This window comes from Numida meleagris, chromosome 1 (genome assembly GCF_002078875.1).
Source record: "Numida meleagris isolate 19003 breed g44 Domestic line chromosome 1, NumMel1.0, whole genome shotgun sequence".
NCBI lineage: Eukaryota > Metazoa > Chordata > Aves > Galliformes > Numididae > Numida > Numida meleagris.
The window spans coordinates 151841436-151855283 of NC_034409.1; the positions used below are offsets into that span (position 1 = coordinate 151841436).

At 37.7% G+C, this 13848-nt stretch overlaps 1 long non-coding RNA gene across 1 annotated transcript in view; it reads right to left on the reverse strand.

The window, feature by feature from the left end:
• Positions 269 to 13848, reverse strand: part of LOC110398101 — a 42172-nt gene continuing 28592 nt past the window's right edge. The window contains exons 2-3 of the long non-coding RNA XR_002438312.1: positions 1625 to 1695; positions 269 to 382 (exon numbers count right to left, since the gene is read on the reverse strand). This is a non-coding gene — a long non-coding RNA (uncharacterized LOC110398101). The remainder of the gene's footprint in view (positions 383 to 1624; positions 1696 to 13848) is intronic.

Here is a 13848-nt window from a genome sequence, read left to right on the forward strand (position 1 = left end):
AGGGGCAGGGGCTTTGTTGGAACACCCTTACTTTCATGGTAATCTGCTAGCTACAAATGCTTATCTCAAAGGACTCCACCTTGCTGTAATTGCGACATTTTGTCTGAAACTATAAAATATTTTTCTCCTTTCCAAACCCATGGAGAATACAGTTCAGTGTTTTAGTGCTAGAAAACAAAACAAAACAAAACAAAACAAGACAAAACAAACAGATCAAAAAACAAAACAACAGCAACAAAAAACCCAATGTATTTAAACTTACAATCCAGTAATAGAGAAATTCAGCTTTGGATTAATAATCTGTTGTAGTGCATCTTCTAGTCCTTGATATTCTAAAGATGGGTGAGATAACTGTGGGATATCTGCTGTGGTAGTCAGATTGCTGTAAGATAACAGGTATAAGAAAGCAAATAAACAAAATAAATCCCAAGAGAACCTTGTCCATTCTATTTCACTCTATTCCATAATGTTATTACATAACATTTTTATTATTTTTTTTTCTACATCTAAGTTATATACCTGAATGATCACAGTTTTTATGATGGTGTTCCAGCTACAGCTTCATTTGGAAACTTTGCAGTACCTGAAAATCTTTACCATAGCCCATTCTTGGCACTAGAGGTATAATTATCTTCACAAGATTTCTGCCAGCTAAACATCAACTGTATAGGTTTTCTCTAAAGTTACTGAAGAAAGGTAACTCCAGAAAGTAAGTAATGTGCTAAATTTATTTTTTGTGTATTAAGTAGCTTCTGGAATTGATTGTCTTTCTGCTTTATACCTGTCTGATTTTATATGACTAGATGCCTAACTTGTAAATCGCAAAAATTTTGCAGAGACTAATTTCAATCTCCATCTACTGACTATGCATGAAAGCGCGTAATGTTCCTTTCATTAACAAGTATATGTCAAAGCATAATTGCAAAATCATAGAACTTTTTTCATAAATCGATTACTACCTACTGTTTATTAATTAATATTTAAAGCATATTTAATAATTTAATACAAAATTCCATTCAGTTGCAATGCTGAGTCATGACCTTTCACAAAAGTAGGAAATACTTTGCAACATGGTAACAGAGCTGCAAACAAATCTGTTTTCTACAAGGAAGTTAGCTGGTTAAAATTAAAAAAAAGTATTTATATGAGGTTTGAAGTGCAGCTCTTCTGCAAAATGAAAGCTTTCCTATTAGCTGACCTGAACTAGGGAGTTCTGTCTAATACATAATGCGCAAATTTAGAAGTGTGAAAGGCCATAACAAAGAAGATGGATGGCAGCATCCTCACTGCTAGAGCAGAAAGGCTCATTATCATCACCAAGTTGCCATCAAGCGGATACAAATAGCAGAATATCAGATGGTGACATTTATGATTGAAATTCAGAATATCCTGAAATAGAATAAATGACATCTTTGGTTATGTAGAGGTGGTAGCAGCCACTGCCCTCTCAGCAAGATTATTTGCACATAAAAAGTTACATGGAAACTAACAGATAAAAGATTCAACAAAGGAGCACATTTGTTATAAGCTGAAAGTCAAAGCTGGAGTATAATGAAAACCATAGTGACTCCAGCTTTAAGTCTTCCAAACACTGCATAGACATAGCTCTGAGAACAGATCATACCCTTCCAACTGGCCCACGAATGGTTCCACCACAGGACAGAGCTGAGCCCATCAGCCAAGCTGGTGGTGTCTCTGTAGAAAGAAAGAAGGATTGAAACTGAGCTGAGGCTGAAAAAAAGTATTGTTTTTATTTTTGTTTTGGTTTCTCACACTCCGAATCTATTTTTAATTCATAAAAAATTAAATTAATTCTCCCCAGGCCAAGTACATTTCACCTCTAATGGTAATTCATAAGTGATCTCCCTGTCTTTAACTCAAGCCACAGGATTTTTCATCTTATTTAGGAGTCCTTGTCTGAGTGAGAAGCTGGCAGCCAACCAAAGTCAACCTGCCAGAGAAAGTCTAAGAAGTAGTCAACTGTGTTAGAACACTAGAGTTCAATGGATATGTTCACATATGTCTTTTAAAAACATCAGGAACCTTCGCTGTTTCATGTAATGCCAGTATCTGATATTACTGATCCTGATCTGTTGACTATACAGGCCAGAACCTATGAGTAATGACTCATAATGACTCATAAAGAAAGAAGAGAAATGAGGAATTTACATAACAGTAAAGGAAGTATAAATGTGATGCAAATTTTTATATCAAAATGAGGTTTTATATTAAAAACAACCACAGAGAATTTAGAGGTAGAATTCCTTGCCTCTGACTTTAGCTGCCTACACTACAGATGCCTATGCTTGAGAAAGTGTAGTCTTCATGGTCAGTGAAGGGAAATGGGGAGTTTTAGGAGCCTGCTGCTTTGAAAGTAAATATATACATCCATTGCCATGAAGCTCAGTGTCTAACAGACACTTCAGGTGCCACTACAGTCCTCAAATTTCTTGCTTCTTGACTGTGTGAACACTGAAGGGACACTCAATGGCATGTGCAAGAACCCCTAAGACTTGAGAACACTGAACTACGTAGAGCCTTGTTATGGTTCATCAATTGCCTCTGAATCATCCTCCCTATTATTCTCCCTCTAGGACGTGGCTGTGCACCTCTCCCTAAGAGAGACTCTTCACGGAATCACAGAATCACAGAACTGCGGGGGTTGGAAGGGACCTCAAGAGATCAAGTCCAACACCCCTGTCAAAGCAGGTATCCTACAGTAGGTTGTACAGGTAGGTGTCCAGATGGGTCTTGAATATGTCCATGGAAGGAGACTACTACCTCTCTGGGCAACCTGTTCCAGCGCTCTGTCACCCTTACTGTGAAGTTCTTCTGCATGTTAGCACGTTCAAATTTTAGGCCATTACTCCTGTCATATCACTATGTGCCACCAAGAAGAGCTTGGCCTCATCCATTTTCCTCCCACTCCCCTTAAGATATTTATAAACATTAATCAGATCCCCTCTCAGTCTTCCTTTCCCTGGGCTGAACAGACCCAAGTTACTCAGCCTTTCCTCATACAGAAGATACTCTAGGCCTTTTATCATCTTTGTAGTCCTCCACTGGAATCATTCCAGGAAATCCCTGACTTTTTTGAACTGGGATGCCCAGAACAGAACACATTAGACTAAATGTGGTCTCAACAGAGCAGAGTAGAGGGGGAGGATCACCTCCCTTGATCTGCTGGCCACACTCTTTTTAATGGACTGCAGGATACCATTGGCCTTCTTGGCCACAATGCCACTTGATAAAGGAAAACCTGATAATAACCATGTTGAATGTGGTGGTTTATTTCCCATCTTCATCACACTGAGGTCATTATCTATTGCATATAATTGTGTGGTCTTTCTTTCTCTCCACTCATCTCTCAGTTTTTCATTTTGAAGAACTGAGCCACATTAAACCTCCAGGTCAACAGGGAACTTTATGATGGTGAATATTACATGGATGGAGGATTCTTCGCTCAGACCTGCTATTAGACAGTTCCTTACTCCTTTTACTGATTTCTGTGTTTTATTAACTCTTCCAGTGCTGTATAGACAACTTAGGCAAGCAGTTCTTGCTTCTGAATTCAGATTATGCCCAGAGTCAATGGTTAGGCTGAGAAGATGTTACTCTTGGAGCACGTCCTTTCCCATATCCCACTATCTCTCATCAGTGTTTGTACAGCCATTTGGTAAACTAGATAAAAAAAAATTCAAAGCCATTCTAAGTATTCAGCCCAATTCCTCCCTCAGTAAAAGCAATTGTTAGCTGGCATAGAAAAAGTGAGAGAAATGCTGCTCACCCCAGTGTGGGCATTCACTAACAAGAAAGCACTTTTCCATTTCAGACCAAGGCGTTGAGTAAGGAATGATTTATTGATTTAATATAAATTCACACCTCTTTGATAGGTATCAGTTCTCAAGATGTGACTAAGAACATATCTGAGTCATTACGTAAAAGAAGCAGCTTTGGAAAATCATCACTAGCAGTCCATATGGTTGAAAAGTCTAAGGGGTAGTTCTGCAAGATATTTTCTCCATTTATATTGCTGACTTAGGAGATTGCCAAAGTCAGAAAATGTTATTGTCATCCTGGAATATAGGTCAATGGTACAGATGAGCCTTCTGAACAGGTATTCTTGCTTCTATGTTTCACGTCCCTTCCCTGGCTTCCAGTTAGGGTGTCACAGAATCATAGAATTGTTTGGATTGGAAAGGATCTTAAAGATCATCTAGTTCCAACCCCACTACTGTGGAAGGGCTTCCACCCACTAGATTAGGTCACCCATGGCCCCATCCAACCTGATTTTGAACACCTCCAGGGATGGAGCATCTTCAGTTTTGCTGGGCAAGCTGTTCCTGTGCCTCACTACTCTCTGAGTTAAGAATTTTGCTCCTTATACCCCTAATTGAAATCTACCCTTTGTTAGTTTAAAGCCACTACCCCTTAACCTGTCACTACACTCCCTGATAAAAGAGTCCCTCTCCAGATTTCTTGTAGGCCCCCTTTTAACAGAAGTCTAGTACACAGTGCTGTAGTGACTTGAGCACAAACTGAAGTTGTCTAACAGAAATTCTTTTTTTCTTTTTCAAGGAAAAAGACCTGGAATAAGTAGTGAAGGAAGGAGCATGAAAAAGGCATTAAGTGGGCTCAGCTGTATTTTCAAACTATACTTCAGCTTCTATTTTAGTTCTCAACTACAGGTATAAAGGTAGTGAGCTTTATGATTCCCCTAAGGACAACTAATGGGCTGAGAATGACAGAGTTTGGCTCTGCTTACTTGCAATAAATCCTTAGGAGTTATGAGGCTACATGCTTTTTATGCCAAGAGCATTTGAGGCCAGCCTTCTTAACCATTAAATCAGTTGTTTTGTTTGAGGAAATAAATGGTTGAAGCCACCTGGAGGCTAGCTGGGGGGCACTTACATCCGTAGTAATCTGTGAAGGGTCCCTTTTTTCAGTCATACTATTTTGTGCTGTGTATGCCTAAGTTGTGCCTAGCATTTCTTCATTTATCAGAATTGCATCACCTAACATTAGATACATGCGTCCACAACTGACCCAATCATCCTACTTTGCACAGAGAAATAGTAATTTTTAAGGCAATTTTAGGCAGTTAATCTAAAATATTCCAGGAAGGACATGTTTGTCTTCATTGTCAAGAGTGGAAGCATGGTGACTAGCTTAGAAGTAGCTCTTAAAGACATCTCCATTTGGTCAAATGAATCTGCTGTTGCTCAGCAAAGATATCTCTAACAGAAATGAGCTGTAGCACAAGCAGCGTGGTGCAATTACACACAAGCAAGTAGTATGGTACAGGTTATGAAGATCTGTAGAGTGAAGCCCTTGTCATGTTATGTGAGTTCTGTGGGTACATATCATATCCGTTTCAGTCAACCCCACCTGTACTGTGTAAAATCTTGCACTTGGCCTTCTCTGCTCTCTGGCTGTGGCTAATAGGACAGGACCTGGTTGTGAGACCTGCTACACCACCTCCCTGTGGAGTTCCCTCTGGTCCCAGCCCTAGGAAGCCACATCTTAGCATTGATTTTCAAGCAGATTGCTCTGCACGGGTCAAACTACAGCCTCACCTTCATTTAGAAAACAGACATAAAAGCCAATTTAGACACAATGAGTGCTTTCAAATTAGTTTAGATAACTTATGTGATCCATTAATTTAAAAAAATATATATTTGAGGACGCTACTCTAGTTTACTCGGTTAACAAGTACCTGTTTTAACTCATAGTGTGTGGGAGCATAAGTCTGAGAAAATGAGATATGGAGCCATATATCAACAACAAAAAAAGGATAGTGTCACTAAAGTTTACACTTGTAGATCACTTGGTTCTTGTAGGATGTTTTCCTTTTGAGTGCTGCCATTCTTAACACAGGTCTCCTGTCAGACAAGAATGTCACAAGCGCAGGGATATATGTGTAAGAGAACTGGAAGCATAAGTAATTCTAGGGCCATCCAAACTACTACCAAAATATCCTGGACTGCAACAAGACCTGAAGGAAGGTGTTAAAATGTATACAGTAACTCCATATAAACAGATTGCTTTTTATGCAGCCTCTAATATCTACAACTCTCCCAAAGTATTTGGAACAGAATGCCATCCTGGCTGCTGGGCCCACCCATGCCCTGCGGTGGGGCCACAGGAGCCAGCTGGAGTTGTCTGTGTCTGTGTCTGGTATGGGGCAGCCTCTCGCCTCACAGAGTCAGCCTCTGCAGTTCTCCACTGCCAAATCTTCACACCTGCGCCCCCATCCAATGACAAGAACCTTATTCTCAATCGCTTTGTCAGTTGTATGTTTGTATTCCGAGCTGGGTTACTACTGTGCTATTGGTAAAGTGATGACAGCTAATATACTTTTTAAAATGAGGATAGCACTGGAAGAACTAAAGCTAAACTGAGGGATCTTTAAGCAGTGTCTACCTGTAAGAGTGGTCTTGTTTTCTTGCATCAAATCACACTTTATTTACAGTGGGAAGCACGTAAAAAGATGTGGCATAAATTATACAGACATCTTCATGTATTCATCATACAGTTTATGCTCACAATGGGTCTAAATTATATATGACAAAACGTGAAATGCGCTCTGAATGGGCTGTTGTTTGTGTGTGATTTGGAAGGGCAGGGTAGTGCACAGAGCACACTATTGCATATCCCCAGCAGCTGAGTGCATGCAACACTGGCGATGCAGAAGCGGGCTGCCAGGAACCAAGACAAACAAAACCTCATCCCATAACACCATGTTTTTAGTATGCCTTTGATACATTCCAAAAGCTCAATTGCTGGTATCATCTATCTGTACACATTTCCACCAAGCACTGAGAGCAAATTCCGAAAGTTTGTTTGCTGGATGTATTATTCTATTCAAAGTACAGATCGTTTTTGTTTTCTTTTTCCATTAGAACTGGAAAGAACAGTAATGTCTCTTCCTGTCTGTCTTCTGTAACTGCTGTTCAAGATCTGATGAACAAATGTAGACCTTCACTGCAACTTAAACTAGTGCCACAAATACAGTTTCTCACTATTATCAGAAATAGGAACAGAGCAATCTGCTTTTAACATATAATTTTTGGTTTGACAACTGGGAAAACAAGCAGATATTTCTTAGCAGTACTTAAAATTTTACAGAACCAGGGTTCAGCCACTTGAAAATGAAACTGGAGAGTTTGACTGCAAAATGGATTGAAAATAATGGAGGTTAGATTGCCCATGGGAAGTTAATTTTCAAAGAAACATATTGTAAGGCTGTGGAACATAAAGTACGTGTTAACAGGCATAAAATATATTTGTTCACTCTGCAGCTAGTAGCTTCAATATCAGAGCTATAACTGATATCCCAGCTGAGAGCAGATAACATTTGCTTGTGTAAGTCACAAAAAACCCTGTTCTTCTATAGCAGCTGGAACACATCCATTGTTAAAATCCTTCTGATTCTTAGAGGAGATGATTTTCTAGAAGCTATTTTTTTTTGAAAGCAAGGGAATTTGGAATCCAAATAGATTACATAGTGTTATTTTTTGCATGATTTGTTGCGTAATATCATGCTTATAAAACCTTGAAGCATGAAAAAGAGCACCACAAAGCAAATAAATACCAATATGCAGTCAGGAGATCAAAAGTTTGGAAAGCATTGATGATACGGAATGTTGCCTAGCCCCCTTTGCTTCCAGCTCCTTTCTGGAAGGCTAAATTAGTTTGGCTTATTTGCTAATGCAGTTTATAAAGCAGTCTTACGAAGAATTGTGCTGGCAAAAGAGAAATGGGCTGGCACATGCATGGGATCTGGAAAGATCTACCAGAGTCAAGGAGCTGGATAGCTTCCTTTGTTCACAAGGCAAAGTATTATGGCCCGGGTCAAACCTTCAGGTCTGAGATACAATTCTGTGGGGTGTGAACCTATGCATGGTGTAAGACACAGCAAGTCCATTCCTGACAAAGCTCTGAGAAAGTGTGTCCCAGAAGCCATGAAAACCATGGTAGCTTACCTGAAATAAAGTCCCAGGGATGCCTATTCACCTCTCTTTGTTCTTGCTTCAAAATCTTACCTTTTTTTTCCACTTTTTTCTCATTATTTGAAAGAGTATCTTTTTAGGTATACCGACGTATTATGGAGCTAATGAGGAATCTGGGTGATGTCACTGAAGTTGAAGCAAAAGACAATAAGCAAAAAGAATTTCATATGGCCCCATGGAAGGAGAAAAACAAGAGTGTTATGGCAGGTAAAAGCTGGAAAACATTAAAAGTAAGATTTGTTTTCACTGTTCTTTGTCAGGAATGAGTACATTTCAATATTCTTAAGATGATTTAGATATTCAGCGTTAGCCGACTGGGTTTCATGCTACCCACAGAGTATTTCTTCTGGCTGAAAATATCCCTGGAAGTGATTTTTAAATTTATGTGTCACATCACATTGCATGGAGTTACGCGGAGGTGAAACTCTCATCCTGTGACCTCACAGCACTTCCCATGCAGCTCAGTTCACAAAAGTCAAACAGCAAAAAAATTTACTTCTGTTCACAGCATAAGGGGAAGCAGGTCAAAAAGGTGGGGGGAAAGGAGTGTAAGTAACTCAAATTGCTCTACGGATTTCCACACTGATTGTCTAAAGCTGTAACTTGGCTGCATGGTGATTGCCTTTCAGTGATTTTATACCAGTGTTTAAACTCCTTGGGGAGAATACTGATATGACAGTGTCAGATTCACTGCCTTTTATTGAGAGCCTCTACAGCTTCAGAAAGTGGTTTGGGGAGCATAATAAACCACTAAAAGTAGCACAACCTGAATTTCTCACTGTATCTGAGTGTACTGGGTGTAGGGGTCTCCCTATTTCCAAACATGAAGTTGAATGCTGTGAAAGGCAGCTAATGTTCCCGTATTTTGAAAACACAGTTCCATTTAATAAAAACAACACTTGTAAATGTTTCTTGGCTTAGATGAAATCACACTTACCTTGCAGCTTTAGGCAATTGGTTTAGGTCCAAATTGACATTTTCAGCTCATTGAGTCCCTGGTGGACAGAAGTCCACCACACAAAACCACTGTACATAATCTTGTAAACTTGACAGTCGGTGAATAGAAGGGCTTAAAACTGATACTGGCATGGAATAAATTATCCCGAACAATAGGGAAGGATTTGAGTATATGATGGAACAGATGAGAAAGAGGAAGTAAGAAATACTTATTTTGTCATCAGCTATTACTTCTGCCCTAAATAAACTTTCTTCAACAATCTCCTTCATTACACTTTCAAAATTCAATAAAATTAAGAGATAAACATCTCTCATTTCACATTTTTAAGGAAGTTCTATTCTTACAGCTATTGATAAAAGAAGAGAATTGTGTTCAAGGAATGTAGTAGGATCATTGATGGGAAACTCTTCATACATTTGTTAAATTAGTAGGAGCAATTTGCTACAGAATCTCACATAAATTTTTGTTTACACAGTGAATTAAGAGAGAACAGCACAGAGCAAATTCTTTGCTCTTAAAAGTAAAAAATGATCACGTTTGTTTCTACTTATTATGGACACACAGAATCAGATGTAGAACAGCTATGTGGACATCATTTTACAGATATAGACTCACCTCAATATCTTTGTTTCTGAAAATTAGAACACATTCAAATATTTTAGGAACCATCCAGACACTGCAGAACAAAAGTGCTTAAGTCTCTAGTCTTATTATTAGCCCTTACTTTGGTGGAGATACTTATGTAAATAAAAATATTCAGTCTTCAGGGAGGTTTGTGGGAATGCATTTTTAAAGTGCTTTGGAACTAAGCCCATCCATTGTCGAAAAAAAAGAAAAAAGGACAAGATTTGGGAAAAATCTTAGAAGAGCCCACCATAGGGAGACTAGTTTTGCTCGGGACTAGTTGCAGTCTATGTCTTTCACAGACAGCAGGAAATAAAGAGAAATATTTATATAATGAGGTCATATCATTTTTCAAGAGAGAAAATAATCTATTAGAACAACTTCCAGCAGTTAAAAAATAAATAAATCTATTCCATGGTAACAACACATATAGCTGACTCCTGTGCTTGAAGAGAATGGTTAGGTAGAAGTTAGGTAAATCAGAAAGCCTCAGGATTTCAAAACCAAGACAGTTTCTCAATAAGAAATTCTTTGAGTTGATAGCAAAAAACACTTCACAGTAACCAAGAGAGTGAATATTTCTAGCTTTAAATTTCTAACAAACTGGAATATCTAATCTAAAGCAGTCTGAAATTGAGGCAATCTTGATTTATGAGTTAGAGAGCGAATCATATGTAGTAGAGGTATAAATATTGTTATCTATACATTTGAAACCCAGCTTTTCATGAATTGTCTTCTTGGCAGTATGTTCAAATAATGTTAGACCTTTCTTGATCTCAAGAATGCCTTTCAGTCTCCCGATAACAAGGGAATTAATTAAGAAAAATGGAAAAGGAAGGGCCCCCAACGGGTCATGTTCAGATTTATGCAAGGGAAGAAGTGATCTGAAAGAAGGAGGAGCAAGTTCTTCTACTTTTTTTTTATGAAATCCTTTAGAGGGTGAATTTTTAACCAATACACTCAAATGACGTAGGACAGCTTTCTATCGACATCTTGAAAACCTCATGCTTTGAATGAAATGAGCAGTTGCTTGCACTCACTAAAGGATTATCTCATTTACATTTTCAAAAGGGATTACAATGCCTTTAAAGGACAAGTATCTTTTGGGCTAATTAATTTCCTCAGACTAACTTGCAATGTATAGTGAGCACTCGATTAAATATTAATACAGGGTACAAGGTCACACTTTTTGCAATATTCTAAATCTGTTAGCGTATTGTCAGTGGGTTCAAAATGTAAGTATTTGCATGGATGCGTTTATGTTTATGTGTTGTGAGAGAAGAGAGAAAAAGAAGAGGACTAATGCTGTAACTGGCTCAAGCTTGGGAATATGGGGAAATTTACCAAAAGTAAAGAGAATGTCATGCATTAATCTCTATGGATAGCACAATATGATTTTAGAATCCAGGAAATTCTGAACACTGCGTAGAGTTGTGTGCATAGATATAGGACATTTAGTGTAAAATTTTCACATTCGCATTCAAAAAACATCAGGCTGAAGAGTGTGATATCTTAGATCAAGGAAAAGCCCCACACTACCCCCTAGTGATCAAAGTTTTGTGACCTCCAAATAACAGAAAACACAGTAAGTGGACTTTAGATCACAAGAACAAAAAAATGCCCAGAAGCGATGCAAGTCACTGCTGGTGTTCTTTACTTAGGATCCTTTTTATGATAGAAGAATAAAGCAATGGCTGTCGAAAGGCTGCAACTTCCAGTTCCTTGGTCTGAAGCCTCAGTCTTAGTAACCAAACAAATATAAAAATGTATATATTCAGAAGGAGAAAAACACAAATCCTCAGGGGAGATATCTCAAATGTTAGGAGTTGTAAAAATAAAATAGGAGGTTTCCTTGCAATCTTACAGTTGCAAAAAAATTCTTTTCCAGTTTTGTGAGCTATTTGCATAGTTCATACGTACTGATTTATCAAATGTCACACATACACACATTTCTTAGTGTTACATAATCTTGAAATTCAACAAATCAAATCCCAGGTTCATTTATGTATGCACAGTAAAACTGAAAGGAAGTAATCACTGATATACACATCTGAGGCCAGAATCAGAGGAAAAACGAATCACAACCAGCAGTTTCAGTACAGCCTTATAGAGATTTAGGCCATGTTGCACCAAAATAATTAAGAATGTACATAAATAAAAACAGGTTGTATTCTAAATTAAATTAGTGGAATAATTTGTATATTTAAAGTTGAGAATCTAACTGAATCAGGCTTTTATATATATACATAATAAAGGTGTACCTACATACACTGAGATAAAAATGAAAAGGGTTCTGTTTCTATTTTGTCTTGCTATTCATTTTTCTTTGAGTGATTAAGTAGTCAGTTCTTCACAACTTATTTGTAGAGGTTCTCGGAGTCTGGTTGTGCTTTTGCTGACATAGATTCTATGCACTCTGCACAAGTGCATAATCTGCATAGGGTGCTGTCTCTTGTGCGTTACCTAAAGTCATAGCACTACAAGATGAAAATCCCTCAGTATCTTTTGAAGAAGACAGGACATGTTGTCCTGGCCAGATTCTAGTGTAGCTGAATTCTAATTTTTCATTGAACTTATATACTGTATCTCAGAACCTCTAGAATCAATAGTTACATAGCACCAAGTTCCTTCTATAAGCTATACTCCTCTTACCTTCCCAGGTCACAAGTTAAAATCATCTGGTTTTTTTGTTTGTTTGGGTTTTGTTTGTTTTTTTTTTCCTTTAGCAACTTCTGCTTATTGTGCCTTCTCTTTTCATTTGTTGCAATTCTGACAAAATTTCATCCTCTCAACTGGTAACTTCATGATATGTGGGAGATAGAGATACTGAAAGAGATTAGAATCATCAGAGATATGGGAGAACCTAAAGCTAATGTTCACCTTTGTGATAGACCTCTGATGTAAGACAGGCCATGCAGGAAGCAGTTAACATTATAGCAGAAAGTATCCAAAAGATAATAGTATTATAATAGATAATAGATAATAGATAATAGATATAAGTTGCTTGAAAAGAAAAAAAGAAGTATCTATTACCGTTGTCACACTCAAAAGGCATTTCCAAAACTGCACATTAAGAAGTGTTTCACACTGGCTTTAAAATTTGATTTTTTTATTATAAGTTCATTTGAAGCCAAAATTCATATCGTCTTTGCACCTAGATTTCACAGGTTGATTTTCATCCTCTTTCTAACACTACTGGGAAAAAAGAAAATAAAAGAATGATCCTTGGCCCCAAGGCCATGTGGCACAGACTGAACCACATACAAACTGCTTAGAGCTACCTCTGCCTAGAGAAGATTTGTTGGAGAAAACTAAACTTAAGCTATCCTAAAAAGAGCTAGAGAGTAAGTTGAAAATTACAAACATAGGCAATCAGGATTTCAGTGCTTGACTCCTTTCCCTCTCTTGCATTTAGCTGTGTAGATATATCTAAAAGTTCTCCAGTAAATTTTATCCAAAACAAATAAATTTTAAATAGTGGGAGGGATTTTTTTCAAGGCAAATATGATGTATTTGTACAGAAAATATAAAAGGGAGATTGTAGGATTGTGTGTCATGATAAACACAAAATATAGATACGCTACTAGTTCTGTGGCTGTTGTAGTCAATTGTTAAATTATTTTTCAATCCCTCATGAAACTCTGTGACAGTATCATAAAGTCCAAAGAATTCGTACTTGTCATGCTCACAGGTACAACTCTAAGAATAAACAAGTAATATATACATTTTAATTATTAATCTCTTTCCTTCTCACCTCCCCCGAGATTGATTTGTATCTGTTCCTATCTCCTTATATCTATATTTATTTTGTTTCTTACATGCATGTTTAAATTTAATCTGATTGTGTCCTTAGGCTTCTTGTTGATAATTAAAACCACGTATTTTATTCCCTACAGCATGCATTGCAAACTCTGTCACTAAAAATGAGTCTGAAGCTTCCCCTTGATCTCAGTAAAATTATAGTTTGGTTTCCCTTCTGATTCATTTTGTATTGGGCATGGTTTTAGATTTTCAGCTGGGGTAAACATGCATTCCTGTCTATAAGTCTAAAGCAGTTTTTCAGATTGATGTCAAGCGAGTATCTGACCTGCAGTTCAAAGCTGTTAAGCAAAGATGGAAACAGTAATCAAATGTCAGTTATATCTGGAGCTGCAATTTCTTTCCTTTCCTTTCCTTTCCTTTCCTTTCCTTTCCTTTCCTTTCCTTTCCTTTCCTTTCCTTTCCTTTCCTTTCCTTTCCTTTCCTTTCCTTTCC